Genomic DNA, 15,234 nt, shown 5'->3' with positions numbered 1-15,234 from the left:
AGTGATGAGCCACAGATGAGGTCACAGGCTTTCAAACAGTGGGGGGCCAGGCCGGCTGATTGGGTACAACCTGTCAGGAAGGAGCATATCCAGCACACTGATGGTCCTTGGATGTCAGTTTCATGTAGTAATTTGACAAGTATGGGGTGGGATTCAGTGCTGAAGGCCCCAGAAAGGCCCAGTAGTTGAGGGCGTTAGTGCCTTCTCTCTTCATGATTATGTAGATATCATCTGTTACGGTGACGAAGGTTGGTGTCTAGGAGCACTTAATTATCTGTTAAACATTAAAAAATATATCTTGCACTTTGTGGAATACAACATTCACGTATAGCTTTGTGTAATCCATAAGCCTACATTGTTGCTAAAAGAGGTATTTGTAGGAGGCTGGCCTGGTTTGTAGTGGGTACCTAAGGTACTTACACCTTATACCAGGTCCAGTTATCCCTTATTAGTGAAATGTAGTCAGTTTCTAGAAGCCAGGCTCTCTAGGGGTAGTGTGAATGAGTAGCCAAGGCCTAACTAGGAGACATGCAAAGCTCATGCAATACCACTATAGTCAAACAGTACTCTCACACATGAAAGAAAATACTCAGTGTTACAAAAATAAAGGTACTTTATTTTGGTGATACAAATGCCACAAATACCATAGAGACTATACTCTCTTAGGAGGTAAGTAATACACAAAAAAAACACACCAGTATGTTGAAATGGCTGTAAAAACAGTTAGAAAACAGTGCAAATAGTTAAAATCACAATAGTTAGAAATGGGCCTAGATGGAACACAAACCATATACTAAGAAAGTGGAATGCGAAAGTCGGTTTCCCAACTAGGCAAGTGTAGTGTGTAGAGGGGAGCTGGGAGTATTAGAAAACACCAAAGGTAAGTAATAGAACCCACCCCACAGCCCAGAAAAGCAGGAGTAAATCACAATAACTTTCCTAGAACACACAAGAACACAAGAAAGAAGATTATGTAAGAACCAGAAGAGACTGCAATACACCAACAATGGATTCCTGGACCAGAAGACCTGTGAAAGAAGGGGACCAAGTTCAAGAAGCACTGAAGAGTCCAGGGAGAACAGAAGCCCCTGCTAACCCGGATGAAGGTGCAAAAGAAGAACCACCCGTGAAGAAGAACAGTAAGTACTGCACCCAAGAAGACGGATGTGGATTCCTGGTTGGTGACAATGATGTCCTATGCCGGACGGATGATTGCAGTCTGGTTTGCGTTGCTGGTTTCTGCCAACAAGCCTTGACACATGCATGGCATGCAGTTAGCAAAAAATGGCTCTGCCCAGAACCAGGAGGGACCTGGTGGCCTCTACCCAGGAGGGAGAGACAGAGGGGGCTCTCAGCAACTCAGGAAGCTCTCAAAAGCCCAGGCAGCGTGCACAGGAGTCCCATAGCACGGGGACAAAGAGGGTGAAAAAGGAGGCCCACACAGAACTACACCAAGGGATCCCACACCGCCTGAGAGGCACGCAGGAGGCTGTTTGTCGCAGGAAGGACGCTGGGTGCTGGGTGCTGAAACTGCACGATGCACAAAGAACTTCGTGGATGGATCCCAACAAGCGTTGCCAACAGCAAAACACACATTGCACGGGGTACTGTCTTGTGTGAGGAGGCAAGCTCTTACCTCCACCAAAGCTGGACAGCTGGACATCAGGACCGTCGGGACCACTTCAGTCCACCACCTGTGTTGCTGGATCCACGCACTTCTTCAGGAGAGGGCACCCAAGCCACCAGTCGTTGCTGCAGAGGGGTGCCTGCTGAAGCAGGGAAGTGACTCCTTCACTTCAAGGGGGATTCCTTCATTCTTCATTTTGCAGGCTGAAGACTGGCTGTCCTCTGAGGATGCACGACTGGGAAACAGTTGCAATTGCATGCAGGAGATGAAGATACAATGTTGCAGAAGTCATATTTGCTTCTTTGTTGCAGTTGTAGAGTTCCTGGAGGGTTCAGATGCAGTTTCTTCGGTAAAAAGGTGAAGTAAAGGATGCAGAGGATTCCTGCTGGAGTCTTGCAATCCGCATCTGAGGAACCACCCAAGGGAGAGACCCTAAATAGGCCTGAAAGGGAGATTGGTCAGCTCACAGATAGGCACCAATCAGGGGAGGGCTCTGACGTCACCTGCTGGCACTGGCTACTCAGATGCTCCCAGAGTTCCCTACCACCTTGAAATCCAAGATGGAAAAACACAGGGACCCTCTGGAGGAGCTCTGAGCACCACCCCTGGAGTGGTGATGGCCAGGGGAGTGGTCACTCCCCTTTCCTTTGTCCAGTTTCACACCAGAGTAGGGACTGGGGTTTCCTGAACCGGTGTAGACTGTATTATGCAAGGAGGGCACCATCTGTACCCTTGAAAGCATTTCCAGAGGCTCTGGGAGGCTACCCCTCCCATGCTGGTAACACCTATTTCCAAGGGGAGAGGGTGTAACATCCCTCTCCCAAAGGAACTCCTTTGTTCTGCCTTCCTGGGCTTGAGCTGCTCAAGCAACAGAAGGGCAGAACCTGTCTGTGAGGCCACAGCAGCTGGGGCTGCCTAGAAAACCTCAGAAGGCTGTAATGCAGTACTGGGGTCCTCTAAGGAGCCACCAGAGTGCATGAAATCATACAACTAATTCTTCCAAAAGCCTTGGGGTATGATTCCAACATGTCTGATACCAAACAGTGGATATTCGGTGTTACCACTGTGAAGCTGTACATAGGTAGTGACCTATGTATAGTGCACGTGTAAAATGGCGTCCCCACACTCATGAAGTCTGGGAAAATGGTCATGGACGATGTGGGGCACCTCTGCTAGTGCAGGGGTGCCCTCACACACAGGTATTCTGCACCCAGCTTTCAGGGTTGAAAGGCCTGACATATGGGTGACTTATAAGTACCTGGTGCAGTGTAAATGGCAGTGAAAGGGAGCATGCAGCATTTCACACAAGCTGCAATGGCTGTCCTGTAGAAGCCTTTGCATGGGCTCCCTATGGGTGTCAAAATAAATGCTGTAGCCCATGGGGATCCCTTGGAAACCCAATGCCCTGGGTACCCAAGTACCAAATGCTAGGGACTAATAAGGGGTGACCAGTATGCCAATTGCGGGTGAAATACTGGGTTACCAGTAATGCAGTGACAAAATTTAGAGGAGAGAGAGCATAAACACAGGGGTCCTGGTTAGCAGGATCTCAGTGACACAGTCAAGCACACTGACATCAGGCAGAAATTGGGGGTAACATTCCAAAAAGAGGGAACTTTCCTACAGTAATGGTATGGTGAAAGGAGCAATCCCATTTGCACAAGTCAACAGACTTGACGTAAAAAGGATGGTGTGATACGATGTTGGTGTATCGTGTAATAAAAAATGGTGTTACCAATGACGTTTCCTGAACCATGATGGGTGATAGAAAGCCCAATACCAGAATGATTCTTACGTAGACAAAGGAATTGACAGAGGGTGTGGTGGACTTGCAGTGTGGGAAAGTGGATGTTGAAGGACGTAGGGTGAACCTGAGGTCAGGTTTTGGGGAAAAGGCCTATCTGTCGACTTATTCCTGTTCAAGGAAGTGCATGATTTGTTTGTGGTTCTGATGAATGGAGAGAAGTGTAGTTGGAAGAGATTGGCATTTTTTTGGAAAGGATTGGACCGTGGTGGAAAGTGAAAAGGAAGGATGTAATGGTGTTATGTTGATAAATGATGAAAAATTCTTGGAAAAGTCAAATGTGAGACAAGCAGTAAATCCTGGTAACTACAACATATGATTAGCTTCAGGTGGTGTAAGAGGAAGCAAGATAGATCAGGGACAAAATCCATTGAGAAAAGAAGATGGAGTGGATTGTTAGAGACGAATACCTTCAGTGTTTTACAGCATTTTGTAATGTAATACTGTCTTGCTTGTAGTTTATTTAAATAATGTTTTCTTGCTTGTGATTTATATAGACCTATGTATGTTTCTAATGTTGCATTGTGAATGAAAGGAGCTATGTTATACTTTTAAGTCAGGTCATCCCTGACTAGGCCAAAGAACATTTATTGTATTAATTCTAAATTTCTAATTGTAAGAGTTCACCCTTGCACCTCTGAATTGATCTCCTGTCGCTGTCTGCAGTCTTCATGCACTCAGGGCTTCAATTCCACTGCTGAAGTTCATCTGGGTTTTAAAAGTCATTTTCTCGTTGTGCAGTTCCATGCTGAATGAGCGAGGCAGCTCGACAGCAGCGAGCCCTTCACTGCAACGCACCTGGGCGCTGTGCAAAGGCACCTTCTGGTAGTGGAGGAGTTGGCACTAAATGTTCGCACCAGTGGTGTAACATTAGACCCCACGGTCCCCGCAGATCAGAGAGGTGGGGCCCGAGCTCCATGGGCCCCCTCAGCACAGTTCTAATTCTAAGACAGCATTTAGGTGTTAAATACCTAAATATGACCTGAGCAGGGGCGGCTGGTGTTCAAGCCCTATAGAGCTGCTCCCCTAGCCTTTTCTTGCCTCTCTACTGAAGCATATATTTAAATACATTATGAAAGTAAAACATTTTCTGCATAACATTTTCAGAGTGAAAGTCATACACTTTCAAAAGCCCCACTGTGCCTGCCTGAGTATGTGGCTGAAAGCTGCACAGTAGGGCTGACAAAGTCTTTATGTTTTCTCAGAACACAGTGACCTCCCTGGCTTATCTCCTCCTCCAGGAAGAGCTCTGATAGAAACCAACCCAGAGAGTTTTTCTGTACAGCCCTGGTTTCTAAAAACTTCATGCCACTCAGATGCTATAACTCCACCCTTTCCTCAATACTCAAATGGTGGGGTGTGATCAGAAGGCCTAACTGACCACAACCCACTCTATGATGTAAGGGTCGGTTGAGAAGCATGTTACTAGAGGTCACATTTTATTAAGAGGATGTGGCATTGCTCAAAAGAAATTCCCTTTTAGGATGCAAGGAGTATGTGGCAGAGGAATGGAATAAATACAATAAATAACTTCATCCAGGGCTCTCTGGGAGACACCAGTGTGACCTGAAGACCTCAGTGTGACCTGAAGACCTCAAGTCATAAATATGCCAAAGACAACAGTGCACACAAGTAAGTTGGAGCTCTATCTTTTTACAGAAAAGAAGAAAAAATCTGTTCTCTCAGCTCTCCTGTCCCTTCCCTTCACTGCTTCTGTAGGTGATTGCATCTCTTGAAGGCAGTAATAGTCCCAGTAATTTATCATGGCTAGTTATGCTAGTTTTATTTCTTCTGCAGACTAACGTCATGTGATATGTCATAATAAACAGATGCAATCTGCAGCTCAAATAAAAGTGTAGCTTGTATCACTGAAACTGCTGGATACTGGATGGGTGAGGCTATGTGTGTTTGAATACGTTTTTGCAGAGCTTGACTGAGTGGTTGAGAAAATGTGGGTGTATGTGTATGAGAGCTGCATGAAAGGCAGTGGATGGCTTAATGTGGATGAGTGAATGGGCAGGCGACCAAAGGCAGTGGGTGAGTAGGTGAATGGAAATAAGTGGGTAGTAAGGCTCACTCACAAGGTGCAATTCCCTCTTGTATTTGTGCCCTACCAATGCTTTCAGTCACCAGTTACCACCGCAACCCGAGTGATAGGACTGAAATCTATGGGTGTGACTCACTCTGCATGAATAAGTGGCTTTTTTAACATGGCGAGGCGTTTCACATTTTTAGATGAGATTAGATCACTGAGTTAAAGGAATTTATTTAAAGAGATAATTTTTAAATATGAACCTTTTAGAAAAAGTATGCTCCCGTGTGTCCCTGACGCAACAATAATGCCATTAGTGAATTATGGCAAGTCATTTGTCCAGTACAGCCAATATTTGGCCAAGATTCATGCCCTACCTGGAAAAATGTTGTAATTAATCAATTATGCACAAGAGGTTTTTGCACAGCCTGAACTTCTGTATTTGAAGCTTCGCTTATATGTGATAATGAAGAGAGAGGAGGCTCTCTTAAATAACATATCTGCATAGAATCATACCGTTTGGTTAAGTGGGAAAGCTGGGATAGGCTCCAGATATTCCGTATTCACACTATGCAATTCAGGCACTGGGTACCTTTTTCCATTTTATATCAAAGGTTAATGCTCTGTCTTTAATCCTTTCCACATGTGGTTAGAATGTATGTGGCAAACAGAAGCTACATGGAGGCTTGGTTTGATTTGAACGTCAAGCTCAGCCTGAGCCAGGCATCTGGCTCAATTCTTCAGTCCCTTGGTCCCCTCAGTTTCATAGTGGTATGCATGCAATGTAATCCTTCAAGATATGGTCACTCTTTCAGGTTTTTAAATATTCAAGACTACATGGTCAAAAATGCTTCTTCGCCACATTTTTTTAATTAAAATTAGCTTTAAAAAGCAGCATTTGCCACTCTTTATTACAATTTTTCTTTGGGGATAGAACTTTCGTCCCCCCACCCCTTCTATATCAGTCTGGCTTGCTAACGTAAACTTGCAACAACTTTTACGCCCCACCATTTCCAAAAGTCACCAGCCACCACTGGACCTGAGTACACTGTCCTTGGAAATACAGTGTAATCCTGTTTCTGACTGGGTCCGTGGGGATAGGGGTGCGGGGGGGCACCTTCATGTACTTTATAGAGGGGGGCTAAACTTTGATTGCGCCACTGATCCGGACTGACTGTAAGTCTCTATCTTAGCAGACACACCCTCTCCTCCTATAGAAACAAGTTTTGGTTACACAATCGCTATTTTAATAAAACCGTGTGATTTTTTTTAACACTGTAGGCAATTTCTTCTGTTAAAATATTAGTAAAGTATAGTAGACGAGACAGGTTTCTAGAGACTCTAATGCAAGAAAGAACAAGCATTTGCAATGCAATAGGTCTCTCATGTGCTTGAGTTAGAGCTATTGGCATTGTAAATGTATTACTGGACATTTCTTGCCACATAAATTGGTCAACCCCGCCTCATAATTTTATATTTTTTTGCCACATAGTTTCAGTGGCCCGCATATAACTAAAGAACTTCTTCCTCTATCTGCAGCAAAAAATAAAAATGTTGCCATTTTGCATCCTAATTTAAATCTGCCATGCTTATTCAAATAGAATACCACTTTAACCACCCTACTATCAGAGTTGGTGGCTGGCTAACACAATTGCCCCCAAAAAAGGACACAAAACACTCACTGAGGAGTAACAAGAGAAATAAACTACCAGGGTCACCCAAACATATCACGAGTGTTCAAACAGTCATAGTGTATTAAGCATGTTAAGATGGCCTGAATCATGGTCATAATTGCAATAAGGAGAGATTAGTAAAACATGTACAATTATCATATAAAACCTATAAAAAACTTTTTCAGAAATAAACCTTTGGCATTAGACTGCAAAAATAAATCAATCACTGCAAGCTAAATGGGTTAAAAGTGATTGTACATATATTAACAATGCCTGAGATGGCTTTAGAATAATGGTGCCTCAGTATTCACATTGAACTGCAACAGCTACGTGTTAGAAAGGAAAGCTTTAGGCACCTGCACGTGATTATTTACAAATTAAGCTGTGAGTGATCGAAAGGTGTTAGAAGTGGCTGTACATATATAAAAAATGCCCAAGATAGCTTTAGCATAATGGTGCTTTAGTATCCATATTGAACTGCAACAGACGTGCATTACAAAGAAAAGCTTTAGCCACAGCACGTGTTTATTTACAAATTAAGCACTGCAAGAGTGAGCTAAAGCTGAGATGGCTTTAGAATAATGTTGCCTCAGTATTCACATTGAACTGCAGCAGCTGCCTGTTGCAAAGGAAATCTTTAGGCACTGGCACATGACTGTTTACAAATTAAGCACTGCGAGCTAAAGGGGTTAAAAGTAGCTGTACTTATATTAAAAATGGCTGAGATGGCTTTAGAATCATAGTGCCTCACCATTCACATTAAACTGTAACAGCCATGCGTTGCACAGGAAAGCTTCAGGCACCTGCACATGATTATTTTCAAATTAGGCACTACAAGATTGAGCGGAAGGGATTAAAAGTGGCTGTACATGTATTAAAAATGCCTGAGATGGATTTAGAATACTGGTTCCTTAGTATTCGCATTGAAGTGCAACAGCCAGGCATTGCAAAGGAAAGCTTTAGGCACCGGCACATGATTATTTACAAATCAAGCACTGCGCTAAAGGGGTTGAAGGTGGCTGTACATATATTAAAAATGCCCAAGATGGTTTTGGAATAAATGTGCCTCGGTATTCATATTGAACTGCAACAGCCGAGCGTTGCAAAGGAAAGCTTTAGGCACCTGTACATGATTATTTACAAATTAAGCACTGCTCTAAAGGAGTTAAAAGTGGCTGTATATATATACTAAAAATGCACAAGATGGCTTTAGAATAATGGTGCCTCAGTATTCACATTGAACTGCAACAGCCACCCGTTTCAAAGAAAAGCTTTAGGCACCTGCACGTGATTATTTACAAATTAGGCACTGCTCTAAAGGGGTTAAAAGTGGCCCGAGATGGCTTTAGAATAACGGTGCCTAACTATTCACATTGAACTGCAACAGCCACATGTTGCAAAGGAAAGCTTTAGGTATCGGCACGCAATTCTTTCCAAATTAAGCACTCCGAGCTAAAGGGGTTAAAAATGGTTGTACATATATTAAAAATGACCAAGATGGATTTAGAATAATTGTGTCTCAGTATTCACAATGAACTGCAAAAGCTGCACATTGTAAAGGAAAGGAAAGCTTTAGGCACCGGCACATGATTATTTACAAATTAAGCACTCCGCTAAAGAGGATAAAAGTGGGTGTTATATATTTGAAATGCCAGAGATGGCTTTAGAACAATGGTGCCTCAGTATTCACACATTGAACTGCAACAGCCAGAATTGCAAAGGAAAGCTTTAGGCACCGTCATGTGATTATTTACAAATTAAGCTCTACTGTCACATATTTTGGACATGGAGTAAGATAAAAAAAGCAAATCCTATGACTGATGGTAATAATTTGAATTATAATAACAATACAATCAATTAACACAGGTGAAATCTTTTAAACTAGAACTGGATTAATTAGATTTATTTTGCATAAATGTGTTAATTCAAAGATTGCTGTTAAAAAAAACCTATGTGACAAAATGTGCAAGAGGTAGAAGCTTGCTGCTGAAGGGGCTGACAGATAGTAGTTACTGTTCTCTGCTCCTGCCTGTTGGAGGCTGGCCTGGTGTGGCGGATACCTATGGTACTTACACCTTATACCAGGTCCAGGTATCCCTTATTAGTGTAGTGTAGACAGTGTCTAGAAGCCAGGCTCTCTAGAGGTAGCTGTGGAAGAGCAGCCAAGGCTTATCTAGGAGAAATGCAAAGCTCATATGATACCACTGTAGTCACACTTAGGGGGTTATTAATGACCCCGGCAGTCGGTGTAATAGTGGAGGTAGTACCGCCAACAGGCTGGCGGTACATACGTCCACTATTATGAAACTGGCCGTTTGGCCAAAGCCGAACTGCCAAGTTAACACACTGACCACCACGGTGGTAACGACCGCCGAGCTGGAGACTACAGTCTCCAGCCAAGCGGCCGTCACTAGGCCATCCTTGGAATTTTGACCTTGCCCACCGCCATGGTTTCCGTGGCTTCTGTACCACCACGGAAACCATGGCGGTAGGCACTATCAGTGCCAGGGAATTCCTTCCCCCTCCCCAGAGTCCACCCCCCCACTCCCGACTGTAGGAGGCTGGCCTGGCTTGTAGTGGGTACCAGAGGTACTTACACCTTGTGCCAGGTCCAGTTATCCCTTATTAGTGTAGAAGAGGTGTTTCTAGCAGCTTAGGCTGATAGAAGGTAGCTATGGCAAAGCAGCTTAGGCTGAACTAGGAGACATGTAAAGCTCCTACTATACCACTGGTGTCATATGCACAATAGCATAAGAAAACACAATACACAGAGTTACTAAAAATAAAGGTACTTTATTTTTAGGATAATATGCCAAAAGTATCTCAGTGAGTACCCTCAGAATGAGGATAAGATATATACACAAGATAAATGTACACAAACCAAACTTAGGTAAGCAATAGCAAGAAAAGTAATGCAAACAGTGTAGAATTACAATAGATTGCAATTGGAGCACATAGGTATAGAGGCAACACAAACCATATACTCCAAAAGTGGAATGCGAACCACGAATGGACCCCAAACCTATGTGAGCTTGTAGAGGGTCGCTGGGACAGTAAGAAAACAGTGAGGGTTAGAAAAATAGCCCACCCCAAGACCCTGAAAAGTAGGTGTAAAGTGCACCTACTACCCCCAGAGAGCACAGAAGTCGTGATAGGGGGATTCTGCAGGAAGAACAAACACCAGCAATGCAACAATAGTGGATTTCCAGACCTGAGTACCTGTAAGACAAGGGGACAAAGTCCAATAGTCGCAACAGTGTCGAGAGTGGGCAGGAGCACAGGAAATGCCAGCTGAGGGTGCAAGGAAGCTGCCACTGGTTGGAAGAAGATTGGAGTTCTGCAAGAAAGAAGAAGACTAGGAACTTCTCCTTCGGAGGATGGATGTCCCACGTCACGAGGAAGCTTGCAGAGGTGTTCCCACGCAAAAAGACGGCAAACAAGCCTTGCTAGCTGCAAGGGTCGCGGTAGAGGTTTTTGGGTGCTGCTGTGGCCCAGGAGGGACCAGGATGTCGCCACTTGGAGGAGGAGACAGAGGGGGCACCCAGCAACACAGGGAGCCCTCACAGAAGCAGGCAGCAGCTGCAGAAGTACCCTAACAGGCACTTGGAAGAAGAGTGAACCGGAGTCCATGCGAAGTCACAAATGGGAGTCCCACGACGCCAGAGGACATCTCAGAAGGTTGTGCACTGCAGGAAGGAGTGTCGGGGATCCCGGCTTGGCTGTGCACGAAGGAAATCCTGGAAGAGTGCACAGGAGCCGGAGCAGCTGCAAATCACGCTGTACCCAACAATGCAGTCTAGCGTGGGGAGGCAAGGACTTACCTCCACCAAACTTGGACTGAAGAGTCACTGGACTGTGGGAGTCACTTGGACAGGGTTGCTGAGTTCCAGGAACCACGACGGCAGAATGAGAGGGGACCCAGAGGACCAGTGTTTCAGTCTTTTGGTGCCTGCATGAGCAGGGGGAAGATTCCGTCGACCCACGGGAGATTTCTTCGGAGCTTCTGGTGCAGGGTGAAGGCAGGCTACCCCCAGAGCATGCACCACCTGGAAACAGTCGGGAAAGCCGGCAGAATGAGGCGCTACAATGTTGCTGGTAGTCGTCTGGCTACTTTGCTGCGGTTTTGCAGGCGTCCTGAGCAGTCAGCGGTCGATACTTTGGTAGAAGGTGAAGAGGGAGATGCAGAGGAACTCTGATGAGCTCTTGCATTCGTTATCTAAAGAATTCCCCAAAGCAGAGACCCTAAATAGCCAGAAAAGGAGGTTTGGCTACATAGGAAAGAGGATTGGCTACCAAGAGAGGTAAGAACCTATCAGAAGGAGCCTCTGACGTCACCTGCTGGCACTGCCCACTCAGAGCAGTCCAGTGTGCCCCAACACCTCTGTTTCCAAGATGGCAGAGGTCTGGGACACACTGGAGGAGCTCTGGGCACCTCCCCTGGGAGGTGCAGGTCAGGGGAGTGGTCACTACCCTTTCCTTTGTCCAGTTTCGTGCCAGAGCAGGGCTGGGGGATCCCTGAACCGGTGTAGACTGGCTTATGCAGAGATGGGCACCATCTGTGCCCATCAAAGCATTTCCAGAGGCTGGGGGAGGCTACTCCTTCCCCGGAATTCACACCTATTTCCAAAGGGAGAGGGTTTAACATCCTCCCTCAGAGGAAATCCTTTGTTCTGCCTTCCTGGGCCAGGGCTGCCTGGACCCCAGGAGGGCAGAAACCTCTCTGAGGGGTTGGCAGCAGCAGCAGCTGCAGTGGAGACCCCGGAAAGGCAGTTTGGCAGTACCCAGGTACTATGCTAGAGACCCGGGGGATCATGGAATTTTCCCTGATCTTAGACATGTTACATGGCCATTTTCGGAGTTACCATTGTGACGCTATACATAGGTAGTGACCTATGTATGGTGCACGCGTGTAATGGTGTCCCCGCACTCACAAAGTCTGGGGAATTTGCCCTGAATGATGTGGGGGCACCTTGGCTAGTGCCAGGGTTCCCACACACTAAGTAACTTTGCACCCAACCTTCACCAGGTGAAGGTTAGACATATAGGTGACTTATAAGTTACTTAAGTGCAGTGGTAAATGGCTGTGAAATAATGTGGACGTTATTTCACGCAGGCTGCACTGGCAGGCCTGTGTAAGAATTGTCTGAGCTCCCTCTGGGTGTCAAAAGAAATGCTGCAGCCCATAGGGATCTCCTGGAACCCCGATACCCTGGGTACCTCAGTACCATATACTAGGGAATTATATGGGTGCACCAGTATGCCAGTGTGAATTTGTAAATTTAGTCACTAGCCTGTTAGTGACAAATTTGGAAAGCAGAGAGAGCATAACCACTGAGGTTCTGGTTAGCAGAGCCTCAGTGAGACAGTTAGGCATCACACAGGGAACACATATAGGCCACAAACTTATGAGCACTGGGGTCCTGGCTAGCAGGGTCCCAGTGACACATAACAAACATACTGACAACATAGGGTTTTCACTATGAGCACTGGGCCCTGGCTAGCAGGATCCCAGTGAGACAGTGAAAACACCCTGACATCTACTCACAAACAGGCCAAAAGTGGGGGTAACAAGGCTAGAAAGAGGCTACTTTCTCACACCGACCCCCCCATATACACACATACACGCACATACATATACACCCATACACACACGTATACACACAATCACCCACGCATGCATACATTCATACACACTCACACCAACACTCACAAACATACATCCAGGCACACGCACTCACACAACACAACATGCACGTACACACACACCCACTCATGCACACATGCATTACACATGCATGCACACATTAAACACAGTCACACGCACACAACACCCCCTCTCCTGTCTGAGACCCCGACTTACCTGCTTGCAGGGGATCCTCTGGCAGGAGACGGGATGCAACGCTGCTGCCAGCACCAGCGTCCACCATCAAAACACCGCCAGGCTGTATCATGGGACATGATACGGTAGGCAGCGTTTTTCTGGCGTGGTGCTGCTGCTGGCTGCAGCGCCACCTTACTGCTGCCATGACCGTAGCCGGAATACCCCCAGCCTTCTGGCGGAATTCCAGCTACGGTCATAATTCGATGGACGGTCGGTAGCCACGGTGACGTGCCATGGCGGTAGGCGGCATTTGCCGCCAATGTCATAATGAGGGCTTTAGTATTTACACACATGAAAGAAAACATTCAGTGTTACAAACATAAAGGTACTTTATTTTGGTGACACAAATACCAAACATACCATAGGGGCTATACTCCCTTAGGAGGTAAGTAATACACAAATTATATACACTAGTATGCATAAATAGGCATAAAAACAGTTAGAAAACAGTGCAACCAGTAAAATCACAATAGTTAGAAATGTTCCGGGGGGGGGGGGCACAAACCATATACTAAGAAAGTGGGAATGCAAAAGTCGGTCCCTCATCTAGGTAAGTGTAGTGTGTAGAGGGGAGCAGGGAGTACTAGAAAAGCCCAAAGGTAAGTACCACAACCCACCCCAGCGACCAGGAAAGCAGGAGTAAATCAGAGAAACTTTCCCGAACACACACAGAAAGGAGATGAAGGATTATGCAAAACCCAGAAGAGACTGCAATACACCAACAGTGTAGTCCTAGACAAGCAGACCTGTGGAAGATGTGGACCAAGTCCAAGAAGCACAAAAGAGCCCAGGAAGGGCAGGAGCCCCTACCCACCAGGATGAAGGTGAAAAAGGTGTACCACTGGTGAAGAAGAGTCAGTACTGCACCCAAGAAGACGAAGTCGGGTTCCTGGAGAATGCAGGTGATGTCACATGCTGGATGGAGGACTGCAGTTAGGTTTATGTTGTTGGGGTCCGCCAACAAGCCTTGGCACAAACAAAGCTCACGGTTAGTGGAAAATGGCACAGCCGGGGATCAGGAAGGACCAGGTGGACTCTACTCAGGAGGGGAAGTCAGAGGGGGCCCTCAGCAATACAGGAAGCCCACAGAAGGCCAGGCAGTGCCCAAAGAAGTTCCAAAGGACGGGGACAGGAAAGTTGCAGAAGAGGCCCATGCAGCACTATGAAAAAGGCTCCCACGCCGCCAGAAAACCACTCAGGAAGCTGTGCGTCGCAGAAAGGAGTGTTGGGGGCTGGAGCTTCAAGATGCACAAAGAGCTTGGAGGAAGGATGCCAACAAGCCTTGGCAGCTGCAAATGATGTGATGCACAGGGATACCGTCCTTGCCTGCGTGGTGTAACACCCCTCTCCCAAAAGAAATTCTTTGTTCTGCCTTCCTGGGCTCGAGTTTCTCAAGCAAGAGGAGGGCAGAAACCTGTCTGGGAGGTGGCAGCAGCTTGGGCTGCCTGGAAACCCTCAGAAGGCTGTAATGGCAGTGCTAGGGGTCCTCTAAGGAGCATCCGGAGTGCAAGGAATCATACAACTAATGCTTGCAAAAGCCTTGGGGTATGATTCCAACATGTTTGATACCAAACATGCCTATGTTCGGAGTTACCATTATGTAGCTGGACATAGGTAGTGACCTATGTCCAGTACACACGTATAACGGCGTCCCCGCACTCACGAAGTCCGGGAAAATGGGCCTGGAGTTTGTGGGGGCACTCCTGCTAGTGCACGGGTGCCCTCACACAAGGGTACTTTGCACCCTGCCCTCTGGGATAGAAAGCCTACCACAGGGGTGACTTATAAGTAAACTGTTGTAATAAAAAATGCAGTGAAAGGGTGCCTCCACCTTTTCACGAAGGCTGCAATGGCAGTCCTGCAGAAGCCTTTGCTTGGGCTCCCTATGGGTGGCAAAATATATGCTGCAGCCCATAGGGATCCCTTGGAACCTCAATGCCCTGGGTACCTAGGTACCATATACTACGGACTTATAATGGGGCTCCAGTGTGCCAATTGTGCATGAAATACAGAGTTTTAGGAGAGAGAGCATAATCACTGGGGTCCTGGTTAGCAGGATCCCAGTGAACACAGTAAGGCATACTGACAACAGGCAGAAAAAGGGGGTAACCATGCCAAGAAAGAGGGTACTTTCCTATACAACCCCGCCAAGCGAGGGATAAGAAGGCTATCCTTGCCCAGATAAGTCTTTCTTGTCTAAGTGGAAATATCTGGAGA

The sequence above is a fragment of the Pleurodeles waltl genome, chromosome 8 (assembly GCF_031143425.1).
Source record: "Pleurodeles waltl isolate 20211129_DDA chromosome 8, aPleWal1.hap1.20221129, whole genome shotgun sequence".
Classification (NCBI taxonomy): Eukaryota; Metazoa; Chordata; class Amphibia; order Caudata; family Salamandridae; genus Pleurodeles; species Pleurodeles waltl.
Note: the sequence above shows the minus strand (reverse complement) of the source record.